This window comes from Aythya ferina (genome assembly GCF_964211825.1).
Source record: "Aythya ferina genome assembly, chromosome: 3".
NCBI classification, from domain to species: domain Eukaryota; kingdom Metazoa; phylum Chordata; class Aves; order Anseriformes; family Anatidae; genus Aythya; species Aythya ferina.
Genome location: NC_140298.1, coordinates 2,273,864 through 2,291,871, shown reverse-complemented (window position 1 = coordinate 2,291,871; position 18,008 = coordinate 2,273,864). Strand labels below are relative to the sequence as shown.

The 18,008-nt window shown below is 37.4% G+C and overlaps 1 protein-coding gene across 14 annotated transcripts in view; it reads left to right on the top strand.

Moving 5' to 3' along the window:
* Positions 1-18,008, top strand: part of CCDC88A (coiled-coil domain containing 88A) — an 85,165-nt gene that overhangs the window by 1,463 nt on the left and 65,694 nt on the right. The window lies entirely within an intron of this gene.

Here is an 18,008-nt window from a genome sequence, read left to right as displayed (position 1 = left end):
GCAAATGGATTGTCCTTTAACTCTTTCTGCTTTACAGTTCAAAATTTGAGTAGGTAGCAGTTGCGCAGTAAAGCTGAAACTTTGAGAGTGTAGAATGTTTTCTTACTGTGAACCACAGAAGAAACACCTTACATAGTTTTTTAAGTTGTCAGTTGAACACTGCTAAAGAAAATCCGTATAAGTATGGTGGTATAAAATCACCCAGATCAGGAAGTGCATAGTTTGCTATTTAGAAGACACAGAGATCAAAAAGTTCCAGTCAGAGAAACGTTGGAATACACAACCATGTGTTCTGATTATAGTTGTTGGTTTTTTTTGTTTGTTTTTTTTTTTTTTTTTGGTTAATCATAGTAGTGGGTGATATTCCAGTCAAAACTATAATGCTAGACTGTAATGCTTTTGTGAAGTGTATGGTGATATCATTATAGAAATACTACTAGTGGAAAAAAAATCTTTTTTTTTTTTTTAATATTTTAGTTTTTACACAGAAATACATCTTTTGCTTGCATAGGTATGAAAAAATGCAGGCTTATGGGTGACTAGATAGATAAAACTGTGCATGAGCAGCTTGTGGTGACAGCTGTTCATCAAAACACTGCTCATTGATGGGCATCCTTTTACTCCAGTTACAGTTTTTACTCATATTAAGTACTTTAAAAGCTTTTGCTGGTGGTATTCAAATTGCATAACTAATCTGTGCAAAAAAAAATCAACTCAACCACATATAATTTTGAATTCTCATTCTTTTGAAAGCAGTGTTTTCTTTGTCACCTACTTCTGTGCAGCTAAAATTCCAAGTACTGACTTCTATGATATCTGAAAACATGGTGGTGGAATCAAACTTTCAGAAAAAAAAAATTACTGGAACTGGATTGTATTTCCAGCACATTATAATTAAGAATTGTAAGTGATGCATTCACTGAAGCATTCTATTTTTATGGTACAAGTTACTTTTTCTTGGATTATATATAAATTAAATAGATTGTAAATTATGACCATGCATTGAGCTTGCAGAGCTTCTGTTCAGTAAAGATGTATGAGAGCTGAAAGCTGAAGGCAAATTTAGTACTGGGATAAGGTGATTTTGAGGAATATAATCTTGAAATTAAGCTTTCTCAGCAATTTTTTACCGTGTTAAGAATGTATAATCTGGTTCATATATATGTGGTATTATATGTATGTAAAATGGAAAGCTGTAGAGCAGAAACATTCCCACACTTGAGGCACTCTGCATTGAATTTAGTTTTGTGCATCTTTGACAACACACTCTGATGACTGTAGTTTACTTGGGAGGAGTTGTGTGTCTGTGTTTCTGGTGGTTGTTGTTTACATAGGGGAAATGTAAATCTAAAGTAGTTCTGTAATCAGAACCATTACAAACTGCCTTAAATTAGGGATGCATGTAAAAGGACTGTCAAACAAACAAAATGCATTTTATAAACATGCAACTATACTGGAAGGTGCATTTTTAAATGCATTGTTGGAGGGCGTTGAAATGTGTTATGATTGATTTCTACATAGAGCTGAAGCTTCTAGAACTGTATTTGTATTTTAGGGGGGTTGTTTGTTTTGGTTTGGTTTGCCAGGATTGAAAGAGGAAAAAGTGTGTCATGTTTTGCAGACACTCTGGTGAAGTCACAATGGAAACCTGTGTTAACTTCCAGTCCCATTCACTTTGAAGAGCCACATGTTAAAAATGTATCTTCATTTGTAAAAACTTTTGAAAGATTCATCTTCAACTAATCATTAATATTGCAAATTTTCAGTATTTTCCATTTTATTAGTATTTCTCTTTTTTTCTTTCAGTCTTAACCAACATATGTTGAGGAAATGTGGCAGAAAACGTATCATGTGACTTCAAAAGCAAAATATTTCTTTTTTTTTTTTTTTTTTAAGGTTTCAATGACTTACTTCACATTAGAACAAGAGATCTGTAGTTAGGAGCTATGGCACACATAGACATTCTAGAGGAATAAAGTGTTGCTCTTGCAGAAGTCACCAGGAGTGTCATGTGTAGAAATAAATATGTGGAAGTTACTTTTTTATGAGTGTTGTGTTGTATGGTGCTTATTATTTCCGTTACTTTTGAGAAACATGAGGATGCTAATGTTTTGATGTGAGGATAACTGTTAGTGAGCATCTGTCAGGAAGAACTTGTGTTGCTGTTGTAGGTTGGTTCCTATGCTTGGAAAGCCATTGCAGCATTGGATGCTTTAAAGGGAGTTAAAAGCATGAGCAAGTGGAGGCTGTTAGGAGTGTTGTGGTCACGCTGTCCTTATACTTCAATACATATTTTATTTCTGCCAAATATTGGAAAAAGCAAAAGTGTCATAGAACTGTGAGTGTTAATATTGGATTAGGTATGTTTTTTAAAATTATACAATCAAAACAGTGATTTCATTACTTAGAGATTTTTTTTGTTCTGTTTAAAAAGAGTTAATCATGCCTTCCATCAGCTACAAGTGACAGTTTGTTAGTATGGCATTTATTTTCCTTGTGCTTGTCTAGACCAAATGTGTTTTCAACAATTGTAAGGGTTCAGACCAAGGAAATAGATGCCAGTGCTGGAGTGGTTGCAGGGTAGTGGTACTGGGATAGGTGATTCTTTAAATCAGGATTAACTTTATTAGTACATAATACATCAGAAAGGGGAAAACTAACTTAGCACATTCCCTGTATGTCTTTTGTTGTTGACTTATTGGATGTTTTAGTATACATGAAAATTGCAGATTCCTTTTGGTTTCTGATTTGGTCTGAAGAGCTCTTCCTTTACTGGAGATGCTAAAGGGCATGTGCTTTTCTTTGTTCGTTTTCTGTTTTTCTTTTTTTTTCTTTTTTTTTTTCTTTTTTTTTTTTTAATGAAGGGTAGTTCCAATCTTTGAATATTAGCTCCTAACTCTAGAGAATGTCTCTCATTTCCTGTTCAAATTTAAGTCCAGTTCTTCAGAAGTGTTCAGTTACTGACTGATCCTAGCAGAAGGTAGGTATCTGATACATGGATAGAAACCCATCTGTCTTTCTAAATCTGAGCCTTCATTCTCGTATTCTTTGATACAGAAAGGAGTTAGGCTTTTTGGGAAGAAATCAGGAGCCAGATCACTGTAATGGGGTTCTGATACAGCAGAGAAATGGAGGAGCACACCGAGACTGCTTTATGCCTTTACTATACTTCAAAATGCTATATCAAAATGCTTCTAATATTACAAAATACCCAGGTACTTGAATAATGTTTATTGTGTATGCTACTAAAACCACTATAGTTCCCCAGATTAGTCACCTGTTGCATGTCTGGGTGCAATCGCAGTAAAGTAATACTTAGTTGTCCTGGAGATGCTTTTCCAGAATCTGACTAACAAGATCTTATTTTTTTGGTCTTAATACTATTCTCTTTATATATATGCTCCTCTGATCCAGGAAGACGAAGCTGTTCTTAAAAATATATATATATATATATCTAATATTCTGAGTATTCTTTGTTTTCATCCCTGATAGGGCTTGTTCTCTGATAGTTAACTGAGTTCTAACAGGATTATGTGAGAAATGCATGAGTTCCATAAAAGTCTTGTACAAACTGTGGTTCCCAAACTGACAAGGGTCTTACCAGTTCCTTTGAATAAAAGTGCCCAGCTGCAAGTAATTAGAGGATTGGGACTTTTATTACATTTAGCACCACAATTAATATTTGGTTATGTAATGAAGACTTGGGAGTGTGCTTGAGTTTCAATGGTTTTATTTTACTGTACTTTGTGTTGGTGGAAATGAATGTTTCAAAGCAACTATTGGACAAATACCACGTGCAGAATGGGTAATGTGTAGAACCAAACTGGATTTGAGTTGATTTGATTCACTGCCTAGAGACCTGTCTGCTTTCTTCTCCATGTTCCATTCATAGCTGTCTCGATTGACTATATATTCATTGATGCTACCTATACTAGTCATTGCATCAAAAAATGTTGAAAACTACATCAAAGGATGAAGTGTTTTATTTTTCTCCTGTCTTCCTCCATTTTACTGTTCAGACCCAGTTTTTCAGTGACTGGATCCCCTTGCAGGCTTTCCACACCCATCGAATTTTCCAGGTGGACCGACTGACAGTTTTCTTCCACTGCTCTGGTGGTGTGTGCCTTGAATGTGTAGACTGCTTCATTGACTCTTTTTCTGAGCTCTCAGTCTTTAGTTGTGCTTTTTTTTTTTTTTTTTCCAAACAGTTGAGCTTGCCAGCCCATAGCTCTGGCTTGCCTATATCTTTTGCTGAGAACTGGCCTCCATCTCTAGTGCTTCAGCCAGCTGCCTGGCTCTGTGAAAGAGTGCAGGAACGTGCACTTCAAGCCAATTAACTCTTTCTTGTGAAGACCAAAGAGGAAGAAGCAGCTTCAGCAGGCTCTGGCTGGGCAGGGAGGTGGAAAACATTTTAGGGAAAATTAAATTGGTGAGTTTGGCAGCAAAAATGCAAGCATACGATATTTTAGAAAAATGTTAAATACTAACAAGTCTGTACCGTTCTTGCTTTCTTCAAGTGAATGGGTTTGATTCACGTTTTGAGATTTGCTCTGTCAGGCTTCCACAGATGCAGATAGATGTCACTGGCATTTGTGAGAGCTTTTGCTCTTAACAGTGGCTCTTGGTAGGCTTAGAGGTAGGGCCCAAAATATGTCGTAAGGAAATCAGAATCTATAACACTTGGGGCTTTTGTAGAGAAGCAAATTGTTCAGTAAATGCTTTGATAGAATGTGCACCATGGTTAAGATTGTTGGAATTGAAGTCTTTAGATTACTGAAAAATGGAAGGTTTTTATAGTGTAATGATGGTTAATTTTAGACTTAAATACCTGCCAGCAGTGAGCTTTGAATTGTGTGAATGAAGTGAACGTGGGCTGATACCTGGGCTTCTGTGGTGCCTGGGCTTTTGATAGGTAAAGGGGAGAAAAAGTATGGATTGGATGTGGAATCCTTTAAGTGTTTAACCTTTGATAATGTCTCTGTTTTACAGGTTCTTAATTTGTTTGTATCCTTTTCCACACTTCAGGTCCACTTTCCTTCATCCTGTCTCCTCCAATTTTTGTGCAGTGGTTTGCTCTTGTTATTTGCAGTATTTTGAAGCTTAGGAAGCAATTGGTCTAATCTTTGTCTGCATGTATGTGTCTGCTTCTCTGCTCTCTTCCTCATGGGTTGTCTTCAGTGCTGTTCTTTGATTATGGCTCCTTATTTCTTTTTGTGTTGGACTTCTTACCCCATTCTTAGCCTCGCCAGTAGCTGAGGCTGGGGGATAAAAGCTGAGTCTGTCTATGTGTTTTGTAAATAGCATTTTCACTTGAAACATCTAGGATCAGAATAACTTGTTTCAGCATTGAAAACGTTCTGGCAGTAAAACAGCTTATATTCACCGTGGCTTTCCAGTTGTACTTTGAGAGTACTTCTCATTTCACTCACGTTCTGCATGTTGTTTCAAAGCACTGTACAAAAATTATGTTACTAAGTTAGTAAGAGCTTTCTGGGTGTATATTTTGTCTCGTTTATTGCCGGAAAGGTAAGTAAGAGTATGCTGACACACTGTCTCCTTCTGTAACATAGTTCAGTTAAAGCTGTTTTGTGAAGGCTTCAGAGCAGAGATGCCAAGCGAGCTAACGGAGAGGGTGCAGGCACGGAGCGCAGTGTGGCACTGCTGGGTAGAACTGTCCTTGCACGAGGTGGAGTTGGCTTTAGCTCGAAGTCACAGGATCGTGCAGTGAATTGTCTTTGTGCCAGAGGAAGGCATCTTCATGTCAGCACTGGCAGCAGTGGTTCAGTGGTTCTGGGTTGTTGGCCAGGTGGCTCATGGAGGCATTGTTCACCTGTAGCAGCAGCCACCACTGAGCTGTGTGAACTTCCTGCTTCCAGCTGTGGCTGCCTGAAGTATTTCTGGTTGCTGGGCTGACTTTGCTTTTTATCTCTTCTTTGCTGCCACTGTTGTTGCTCCCTGTGTTGTAAGGAAAGGCAATACACAGCTTGTTTTGCTCGAGTGTTTGTACCAGAAAGTTCAGTTTGCCCAGGTTGCCACGACACATTGAACTGCCCTACGGTGTTGCTGCATTTGATGGTAGTATAGCAGCAATAAATCCCAAAGTTTTAGGTTAGCTAGAAATGTCTTACCTGGGCTGATCAGCTGCCGTCTTTCCCTGGCAAGGCTGCGTTGCTTTTGGTTCCATGGCTTGTTTGGGATCTGTGCACCGCAAGCCCTTGAGGAGCAGCTCTGTGCTCCAATCTTTCTTCTGAAAACTAATCTAGCTAACTGACAAATTGGTTGCTAAATCAAGCACATCCTAATCCTATGCTAAATTTGAGAAGCTTACTTCTAGACTTCCCTCATTTGTTTCTTCTGTTAGGGAGAGTGTTTTTTGTTTTTTTGTTTTTTTTTTTTTTTTTTAGCTTTGTGTTCTTTCATATATTCCTCTTATTTTTTGTTTCCTGCTCTTTTTTTCCTAAACTAAGTACAAGTTTTTTGCCTGCTGTGTCTTACTGTACCACTTTTCCCTATGTAGTAATTATTTGGGGATCAAGACATTTTTTCAGAACGCTGCTTTGTTAGAGCACATGACTTCAGTGGTCAGAGATTATTCGGTAATAGCTATGTGGAAGCCTCTGTTTGTTTGTTTTAAAGAGTTCTATATTTATACCTTAAGATGCTGCAAAGAGGCATGGCCTGAATTTGCATGCTGCTTAGGCGGTTGTTACTAAGCAGTGTTTACAAAATGCTCCCCCTTTGTTTCATTGGAGTAATTGGTGTTAAGGCGTTGAATTGAAAGCAAGGCTACTGCTTGACCTAAACTCCATTAGTCTGCTTTCCCATTGGCTCTGAAGAAAAAGCAAAAGTTTTCTGATGTATTTCTGGATTGGGAAATAGCAAGGGATGAACCCATAAGTAGCTTGTATTGTTTCTTGCTCTTCACTGAATCTCTGAATCTGTGTTGTGCATTTGGATATGCTCAGAAATGTGCTTCTTTTTCTATAGTACTGGGGGACAGAATCCACTTAGGTTTCTTACAGAATCTTATCGTATTTTAAGCTGCAGGGAGAAATTTGCTCTAGTTTTTGTTTGTGCGGTATCTTTGTTTTTCTTAAGTGAACCCTTGAGCAAAAAAATGTCTGGTGTAATTTCCTGGTAGCTTGGGAAGATACTTACTGTATATATAGAGTATTGTGTGTGCCAGATAAAAAAAAAATAATAATAAAAAAAAATACACATGCTAGCTGATATGTGATAAAAATGTAGACAAATGTTATGCTTAGTGCTGATTCGCTTCTTAGCAAGGATATTAATATTAATATGCTAAGATGAAAAGAATGCACCTCTTTTACAGGCCCTTATATGTATGCTGAGCTTGTAGATTTGGGTGGTGAACAGGGGTAAGGTCCTTGGTGTACCGCTCTATTTTTATCTAAATTGGTAGGGGGGTTGTACATTTATTGATGTGCACTGAAAATTTGGAGCACGTTTCAGTTAGTCAGCTGAAGCAGTGAGATTGCTGACATGGACAAAATCTTTACAGCAAATGTAACTTACTTATTTGGAAATGCCCTTATATCCAAGAGCCTTGTGTACAAATTCATCTTGGAATTTTCTGTACAAAGGGCTCAGGTGTGTCAGTTGGCAGCCTGAACGTCACTGTGGGAAAAGGTGAAGATCTTGTATTGCTTGGAAATAGTCTTCCATATTTTTTTTTTTTTGAGAGGAAAATAGGACAAAACAAATTTCCTATGTTCCAATTTCTTTGGCAGAATGTGGAACTGCACTTTGTTCTTTTTTACTTAATTCTGTATAATCTAGATGCATACATTGGATTAAATGTTTACCCTACTAAAACCAACTAAAGTTTTGCAGAAGATCTGGGCCAAGATTCTACTTCAGGATAGGTATGTTTGGATGTTTATCCAAAACAGAGTTGTTTATGCCAACTAAAGGTCTACATTCTTCACATATGTATATTTAATTGTTAATACTTTACTTATGAAAGGTTTATTGTACTTTGTCATAATAAAGGGAATTCTAGAGCCAAGTCATATTGTTATAAGTGAAAATATTTAACTGAATTTTGTGTGGCACTATCTTCACAATTTACGAACTTTTTAGTCACTAAGACTGCAGTATTCAGGTAGCTTTGGTGTCAGCTCACTAGGCTGATTTCACATCAGCATTTCTTGCGTTTGTTAAATACTCACGGTGCTGAGATGTTAGCCTGTGGTCAGACTATTTTGAGGTACTGAATAATTGTTTTTGAGAATTTATAGCTTCAGCAAAATTCAAAGTAAAATGAGCATTTTTCTAAGTCTTCCAAAGGAGAAATTAATGTTGATAATGATGTTGTTATCAAATAAAGCAAGGTATATACTACTGTGGTGTTGGAAGCTGGTTAGGGTAGAAGAGGAAAGCTACTATATACAAATTTGATACACATAAATCTCTTAAGAGGTTTTTTTTAGCTTCAGATAAAGAAGACTAGGATATGTGTGTATTGCTTATGAATCCTACATAAGTTATTTTCTCTTACAGTAATATTTTAAATTGTAGAAAGTCTATTAGGTCCACAAAGATCATTTGCTACAAGCATTGTTTTTTGCTTTTCTTTCCAAGGTAGGTTGTAAAAATATTTTCTCACTTTAATGTCCTCTGACGGTTGGTATCAAGTCATGCTGCATCTTGTGATCCAGATCTGTGAGCGCATGCTTATGCACAGCTAATCTTGATGCTGTCATCAGGTTATTGTGGGTGTGAACATTGGCAATGTTCTAATGGTCAGTTATGTTGAGAGTTTAATCACAAAGTCAAGTAGTTTGGTTACGCTGTTCATTCGTATCAGATCAAACAGATCTTAAAGTTTGAACTCATTTGACAGGAAGTAAAAATTGTTGACCTGTAGAGGGCAAAAAATACACAGTTCTCAAAAGCAGAAAGCAAGACTTGAGTCTTCATTATCCTCAGATATTTGTTTCACAGGTGTGTCCATCTCCATCCTTGCTGCTTCTTAGAGGTCTGTCTGCTCTTGCTGCCTGTGCTGCCTTTTTGGGTTAGTTTAGTTTGGAAAGTAGTTCGGTGCAAGTACTAGAGCAGTCTAGTAAAACTGTAGTCACAGTGGGTTTTGTAAGATGAAGCTAGGGAAAAGTTGTATGGTTTACTACCTTTTCAAACAATATTTGCTTATGTTCCTGTTCAGAATCCCAGGTGTTTGATAAAGGATTTAGCTCAGTATTTGTCAATGTTTCGTAAGCAGTAGCTTTTAGCTGTGGCTTGCACGTGTGTGAAGGCCAGTGAAATGACTTCTAAAGATCACGGAAAAGAAAAACTTTAGTCATTGTGGTATAAGCTGCTCTAGAGGATTTGAAAGCTCTTGTATTTCAGAAAAAGTGTCTGCAAATGTAGGTGGAAACGTGAGTGTTACTCTGTTTGCATAGGAACATATTTTTAATTTTAGGTAGCTTTTTTTTTTTTTGTACATTTCTCCCAGATTTATTTGTTTCTTGTAGACTGGTGGGCTGTCAGCAATGGGAAGGTAAATGGTGAGTTGTTGGCAAACTGCTTTGGCAGGAATTTAGAGAGAGAGACAGACCTGTGGATTTTCTGTTTCTTTCTTAAGGTGACGTCTGACTGTGAGACCTGTGGTTGTTGGCTGTCTTGTTCTCACCTGATTGCTTGAACAATGTTTTGTCTGTCAAGTTTTTCTATTTAATACCCAGGAGTGCTTCTTTTTTTTTGTGACAATATTAAGCCTTCTGGGATGCTCTGAACTGTGGAGATTTTCCTTTCTGTCAGTGCAACGTTTTAATGTGGAGGAAGCCAGCTTACCTTTTGTTGGCTGAGGAGCACAGGCAGGTCCCAATCTGCTCTGTGGTCCCATTGATTATGGTGGGGTGCTCACCCTGCTAATTAGGTGCACTGTTCTGCATTGTTGGCTGAAAGCTGCTGTTTTCTCTTTTTAAACATAGTACCTTTCAGTGTGGTAAGAAAAGAGTATATCTCATGGTCAAGTTGAAACAACAGTACTAAAGTTGTTTTGTATTTTGTGATGATAAGGACAGCTGTTGGCTTTGTAAGCTAAGAAATGATTTGGGGGAGATGTTAATTCAGCTATGCAAGTGTGTATTTAGTAAGTGAAAGGTGAACTGTTTTATTTCCTCTTTTTCACCTCTACCTTGTTCACCCATGTGCCTGTCTTATTAATGGAAAGGGCAGGGATACAAAACCCAGTATTTTACATAAGACTTGCATAAGTCCACTTGCTTTCTTTTTTTTTTTTTTTTTTTTTTTTCTGTGAGTGACTTTTTCAAGCACACCAAATAGCAGAACAGACATTGATTGAGTGGGATTCTACTTCATACTTTTTTTGAAAAAAAAAAAAAAAAAAAAAGCTTGACTTTTGTCACTGAGTTGAAGAATGTTGGCTAAAGTAAATAGCTTTTATACTCATCCCCAGGTACACAGCGATACTGCTTCGGCTTAAGGTTTGTTTTTCTTACGTGTTCTTCAGTAAACGACCAAAATATTAGAGGGCTGGCCATCCTTTCTTACTCTGAGTTAACTTGCTGTGTAACTGGGTAGATGCCCTCTTTCTCCATCTTATCTTAGTGTCTTTAGCTGTTCTTTTGGCCTTTCTTAATTGTTTCTCGATGAAGACTGAAGACAGTTCAGAATGATATCATATTGTCTTGATGTGACATTGTCTTAATGAAGACAGTACGGAGTGCTTGTTGCCACACAAGTGTAGTGCATCTTCCATTGACTTGTAAACCTGGCAATATTGAGATGCGAGGGGATGCCTCTTCATGCAACTAAAAGCGCTACTCATGGCTCCTCTGCTGTGAGTACCAGCCAGAGCATAGGCACCGTGCAGCTACCTGCAAGTATTCAGCCTGGGTGGGTGCTGCAGAGCAAAGGCTGCAAGCAGGGAAGCTGACCACCTAGGCTCAATACTCCCTGTGTATGTTCTTGGCAGAATTGTTCCCCGTGATCCCCCCCCCCCCCCAGCCAACTGATTTGTTGATGGTTGTGTTTTTTGAAGTAAGCAAGCATAGGGGCTTCAGCCTCCTAATAGTTTATGGTGTTGGACATGTGCCTAGGAAATGGGGTTTGTGCAAGGGCCAAAAGGCTTTTGATGTTAGACCTGCGTCATAAAACTCAAGTTAGCATGAGGCAAAAAAAAACTTTGACACAGCTGTTGATTTTTTTGGCGTGTATGGTCAGACTTTGCAAAGTGCAGAGTTAGCAAAGCATCCTTAAACTGAGATACGCACCTCATGTTGTGGTAAAGGGTATCTCAGCATTTGTAATAATCTTTAGATGTTGGAGCAGGTTTTCTGGGAGCTGTATGAAAATGTAACTGTGCACCGATTGCTGCTTGAGAAATGTTGTCTCAAGGTAGAAATGCAGATGCTTTACAAGAGGTGGGTTGTCATAAACGCCCACTAGAAAGGCAAAGGAGAATGAGTGGTTAGTATAAATGAGAACATGTGCTCACTTATTGCAAATTAGGACATAAGTGCACAAAGATCCAGCGCCTAAGCAAGATTCAAAAGTGGACACCTGAGCAGCTCCAGAGTGTATGTGCCCTGGCTCTTCAGCCAGTTGCACTGTGGCTTTCTGTTTGCCATTGTCACGTCTGCACTGTCACTATTGTCAATAGATTGCAGCCTCAGCACATGCATGGCTTGCATAATGCTCTCTAACAGGTGGGAAGATACTACTTATTTTAATCTATTTTTCAAGTAAGAAGTGTCTGAGTTATGGCACAGGCTGAGGCATGAATTATTCTTTGGTGGAGTAATCTGTATCAACCATTTTTGTTTGTTTGTTATTTCCATGAATATAGAAATCCTGCTAAACATGTGCCAGAGCTATAGAAAAGGAGTTTTTTTTTTTTTTTTTTTTTTTTTTTCTTAATCTTTTAGTTAGGCTTAGCCTGGAAATTCTCTTCAGCAGCAAAAATTGATCATACTGATGGATGCAGGAGGAGTTTGAAGTATGCCATCTTGTACCAATGTTTCTAGAAAGTGCCTGTTTAAACATTTCAGATACTGACTGAATAACGTGCTTCTGAATCTGCCCCATTGTTTGGTACTGTGGCTCTTGTGGACCGACCCTTTGACTATAACCATTTTAAAGACTGGTCAGGCTGTACATTGAAGGCCAGTGCTCCTTTTGTTCTACGCAGAGGTGTTTCTGATAATTTCATCACCTTGTTGTACTGATTTGTCTGGTGCTGCTTAAAACAAATATGAGAGTATCAATTATTCTCCAGTGAAGTCCTAGATTTTACCTTAACTTTCACAATAAAAGGTCACTGCTGGATTAAATTCCTTTGTGAAACACTGTTTGTACATGCTTATTATTTTCTTGCTGATAGCAGTCCTGCTTTATTATTTGAAATCTATCCAAAACAATATATCAATAATTATTGAAATATTTGGCATGGAGCAAAAGCAAGCCTCATTATCCTAACTAAAGGGACTTTGTTGACAATATAACTTTATTAGGCAAGCAACAATTATGTGTAAAAGTGAATAGTGGGCTACTTTCTGTACCCTGTAACTCGGATAGAGTAGCAGTCAATATTTACTTCCCTTTGATCTGTACACTTGTGTAGAATATTTTCCAAAGTGCTTGTTTCAGCGTTTCACTGTATGTAACAAATATATTCAATGATATATTTAAAGTTAGAGTCCATTATAATATTAGACATAATGATTAAGCACTGTCAAGGAACAGATGGCAAGAGAGGACACAACTGGTTTGCAGCCTGCATAGATTTAAGCATGAAGCCATTAAGCTATCACATTCCCATTTCTAATAGATTTTGGTCAATGAAAAATTAAAGACACATAATCCCTGATTATATGAGGTCTCAATCTGTAATTCATGGCACTGGTAATGCTTCAAAATCACCCAAGTTTTCTCTGTATTCAGTAGTTCCCAACTGATGTGATACTGGGATAGATGCTCTTGTCTGTTTTTACTGCTATTGAAATTAATGTATCTTGTCATAAGTAGGTTGCTCTTAAATGTAAAATTGCTTAAGGGTATCTTTTACTGCTCTGCTTCCTATTGACTTCTAGACAGATTTGCCCTATTTTGCTAGGCTATTTGCCACTGAAGCAGTTTAGTATCTCCACCTAATAAAAGAAGCAATTCAGAGTTCCAGGCATGTCTTGCCTTAAAAATATGTACGGTGTAACTAGCGCAGCAGCCGCAAGAATCTTATGTTCTTAAAAAGAAAAAAACACGTTTTTTAAAGCTATCTTTTACAAAGGTCAGTTTTAGAACTGATTTATTTTCAAAATTCCATCCTTGCATATTGTTGTATTCCCAACAGCGTGTCTTACCATATTTCAGTGGTATTGCACAATTATTCAGTATTAATAAAAAAAAAAAAAATCAGTTGATGTAGTTTTTTCTTTAGTAATAGCAAGTATTTAACACTGATATAATTAACTGACTGAAATTGTAATAAATTAGTTGCAACAAGCTGTAAACAAATTTGAAAATGAATACTTTTGAAAACAATACAAATTCAGAGATTAAAATTTAGAATTTTATCTCTCTGCTTGAAAAATATTTGTATGTTCTATTAGTATTTCTCATTAGTTATTTCAAAATGCTAGTAGGAACATTATGTATCTATTTCTGGCTTGCAGCAATCTGACAGTGAACCGTTATAACAGCAATATATAATGGAAAACATAACAGCTAATATCATACTACGTTACTTCTGCTTTGAGAGGAACAAGTTAAGGAGTTAGTACTTCAAGTGCCTTTCTGAGAAGATGGATTGTATTGACTAAATGAAGATTATCTAAAATACTGTTGTGTGGATCAGGGAGACTACTGAGTTTTAGAGTTGGAGGCTTTGAGAGAATGAGTCGTGGTTATCAGTGTTGGGAAGGGAGTTGGGTTTAATTTTTAAATAATGGAGCTCCTGCTGAAGGACCTCATCACAGTTCTTTCAGTCACGGTGTTCAATGCAAAAAGTGAACTGTCAAGCCCCTTCTTGGCTCTTTAATGTATTTTGAAGTCCAAAATTGACAGTTCAAACAGAATCTGAAAGATGAAAGTCAGTGATTGAATGTGAGGGAACATTGGTAAGTTTAAATGCTGAAGGATTCTCCTCTTACCAAGCAGCCTCTGACTTCAATGTCTAAGTTTCAATGTGTACGTCATTTTAGTGGGTAGCCTATTAATATTTCTGTTTTACTGAAATATAATAATTTAATTACATACTATGGTTAGAAAGACAACTGCAATACAGAGGCGAAGTTTCATTTTGACTGTAAGGTGATGAGGACAGGATTTTATTCCAAGTAGAGTTTGAAACAACCTTTTCCCAGTAGCAGTCATACATACTAGTCATTGCTAGCATTTATTGAGTGAGAGTGTCGAAGAACACTTAGCTCTGTTGTTTGAAGAATAATGGCCTAATGTGACAATCTTTACAAAACGGTAAAGCAACCAAAGAAATACACTTTGAAACTTCTGCTAGCTAAGTGAGTTGTTGAGGCTATGCGTTTAATTTGGAATGATTGGCAGAGGTTAATAGTGGTAGTATTTCAGTGTATTTAAGTAACATAATTTTATCCATCCTCAAAAGCAAGGGGTTGATCTTTAGAGCTACTGAAAATGTTCTTTTTACCATAACGTGTTTGAGAGTTTTGCTTTAAAATGTTACAGAATCCTTGGGTTTTGGGGGTTCTGTTTGGACTGGGGCCACAATATTTTGAGAAAACTGAAGATTATTGACGTAAATTTGTTTGTTGCACCACGTTGTCCTGAGGTTGACATTTGGACTTCAATTGTTGATTGTATGCACCAGCAGAGGATCACATACTTGAGCTGTGAATTTTCTCCAGCAGTAAAGATACAAGCCCAGAGCACATGTGGCCCAAGTTTCCCCAGAAAAAATAAAAACAACCCCTCAGTAAACTGTTTCTTGCTATTCATGTCCTACCCCAGAAAGACCCCTCCACACACCCTGAGTTACATGCTCTCCATTTTAAGAAACAGAAATGAAACGTTTTCGCCCCAAGTGGTACACCTTTTATCAAAAAGCAGGAATTTCTGTAAAATGTAAGGCATGCGTCAGCCATTGAGTTGGTCTTGACAGTTGAAGATGTGAATCACATCAGAGAGAGGGAGAGAGGTATATGGGGTAATTTGGTGGAAGTAAAGGAATGTCACATTGCTTTCAGTAGTAGTGTCTGTGAGTTAACAACTCAAAAAACCTTTGACATGCATCAGTGTTAACGCTGACACCAGACTAATGCCACAGAATTTCTGATTATCTTTGTTCATGTTTAATTTGTCAGAGTTGATCTGTATGCTGTTGGATTTTCAAGGATCAAGATGGAAAAGATGAAAGATAGGAATGATTTCTTGTAGTACCGCTGTTGAGGTGTCAGCTACGGTATTCTAATAATGCTCCAGTTCCATTAGTGTCTGATAGGGCATCTCGTGTGAGATGTGAGTTCCTCGTTTCTGTACTGTGAGGAGCAATGCTGGTATTCAGGAGCAAGGTACGGGTATAACAACACTCTCTTTCCTGATTCTGCCTATGTTATGACTTCTGGTTTCAAAAATGTATTTTCTTATCATCCAATAAAGCACAAAGCACGTGCGCCATATCTTTGGTATATGCAAGTACCAGCAGTGAAATATTTTACGATAAAACATGAAGATAGCAGTGTTGACGCAGGCGTGGAACTAAGAGCTTGTATCCTAAGAAATCTTGGACTCTAATTGCTCATGTTTTTCCTCCTCCACACAGATATCTTTGATTGTTTTAAGACAAATGACTTATTTATCTTAAAAGTGTGTAAAGATTGTTTGAATAACATCATACCAGCAGTCCTATGCAAATTCTACATTTTTAGCTCTTCCAAGATCTGCCTTTTGAAATGACAAAATCTACAGCCTGAGGTTTTATGTCATGCATGATTTAAATTCGTGCAGTTGCACACTATTTTTATGTTGGTACTAAAATAACAACTATGATGATATTCAGGGAACTTTAGTGCCCTTTGTTTTGGATGCTGTAAATAGGAGATTCAGATAAAATGTACAGCTGTAGAAATGCAGATGAAGATGATGAGAAAGCCTGTAGATAATCCGATAGTCATTAAGATTAAAGGTGAAGATTAAAGCCCCAAATCGGCCTTTTGGAGATATGAATGCTGAAGTAAGAGACTTCAGTTGATCTCTGTATACCATCAGGTCAGCAGGATTTATCCTGGATTTTCTTTTCTGATTTCAACAAATCTGAATGAATTCAGTTTAGAAAGGAGTTCAGCTCTGCACATCCACAAGGCATAATCATTTTTAGCTCACTTAGTTTTTTACAGCTACAGGTTGACTCAAATAAATCCAATGTGACATCTTAGCATAATTTTGGATAATATATTCTGTAGCATACTTTAATTGTTTATAGCCTTTTATGGAATATGATGATGAGCATTTAGGAATGAAGCAATTACCCCTGTAAAAATCTGTCCTAATTTTTGTAGATTCCTATTTGTATATACAAGGAAGTAAATGCTGTGCAGACTGCTGTTGTGTTTAAAAATGATTGTGTTAGAGGTGTGTTTTAAATGTGATCCAGCTCCCTCTTTGCAGCAGTGTTTTGATGATATTTCCATTCATGCTTACAAATCAGGAAGTTTTGATAGCAATAAACCAAAGGAACAGCAAATTATATATATACTTCAAATATTATAAACAGCTAAAAAAAAAAAAAGGCAAAGAAAACATTAAAAGGCAAATAAGGTAACTTAAGTTTATATGAAAAATATGTAAATTTTGCCTGCAGACGTATTAGTACAAAGAACACATGAAACTACCAATTGAAGTGGTGAGCTGCATTAAAATTCATGATACTGTCATCTTCAGGGCAGTAGGGGGAATAGCCCTTTTTGAGAGGTTGTTTACACTTACATACTACAGTTGAATTGAGTGTCTGTATGGACCCCGTGTCTATCGATGATCTTACAGGCTTAGTCTTGTAGACTGTTACATGTAGTTCCTTTAAATAAACTACACATCTGTTCTGTATGATGTACAGTATTTTTTTTCTGGTGTACTCTGCACGGCCTTCGGTTTGCATCAGTAGAACCTGGCTTTCAGGCTACAGGTCCTAGGTGTCCTGCCAGGACGATTCACACAGACCTCTAACCTGCTGCATTCCGTCTCCAGAAGAGCTCTTCAGGACTGCTCTGTGTGAAGGATACACGTGTCAGTAGGCACTTCCAATTTCCCAAATACAGACGTACTTGTCTCTGGCAATACAGGACACCCAAGGAATGGAGGGCAGGCCTGTGATGAGCACCCTTTGCTGCTCAGTACTCAGGTGATCACCTGTGAAAACGCACAGAGACCTTCCCTGAAGTGTAATTGTAGAAATTGTAGCATGAGCTCTACTATGCATTGGATAATTACCTCACTTGTATTTAAAAAATCTTTAACTTTTTCATTAGTATTCGGTTTTGTTCACTACATTATTCAGATAATTTGTTTTATTGCAAGTTACTCCTCTTTCTGCACTTGATTCCTGAATATAACCCTTTGCCTGTACACGTTATTGAATTTTGTTAAATTGCTGTCAGACTACTTTTGCACTTCATCAGGATCATGCTCAATTGTCACAGTGTTCTTTGAAGGTTTTTGTTTTATTGTTCCTCCCGGTTTTTGCCGATGGCAGTTCTGGTATTCCATTGTCTAAGTCATTAATGACAATGTTGAATAAAACCAGACCCAGCAGACACATGCCCTTGCGGGCGCCTCCAGTTTGACAGTGAGAAGTTGGTAGTTTCTTGTTCAAGTGCAGTATTCCAGCTAGCTGCACGTTCATCTTGCAATAATACCGTTAAACAATGCAATGATATCATTAAATATCGTAAGCTGCATTGTGCAACTGTATTGAGCGGGTATCTTTGTGAAAGTTAAGAAACTTCACGTTGGCCATCTCCTAGCAATTCTCTAAGCCTTTTACAGGGTGTTGC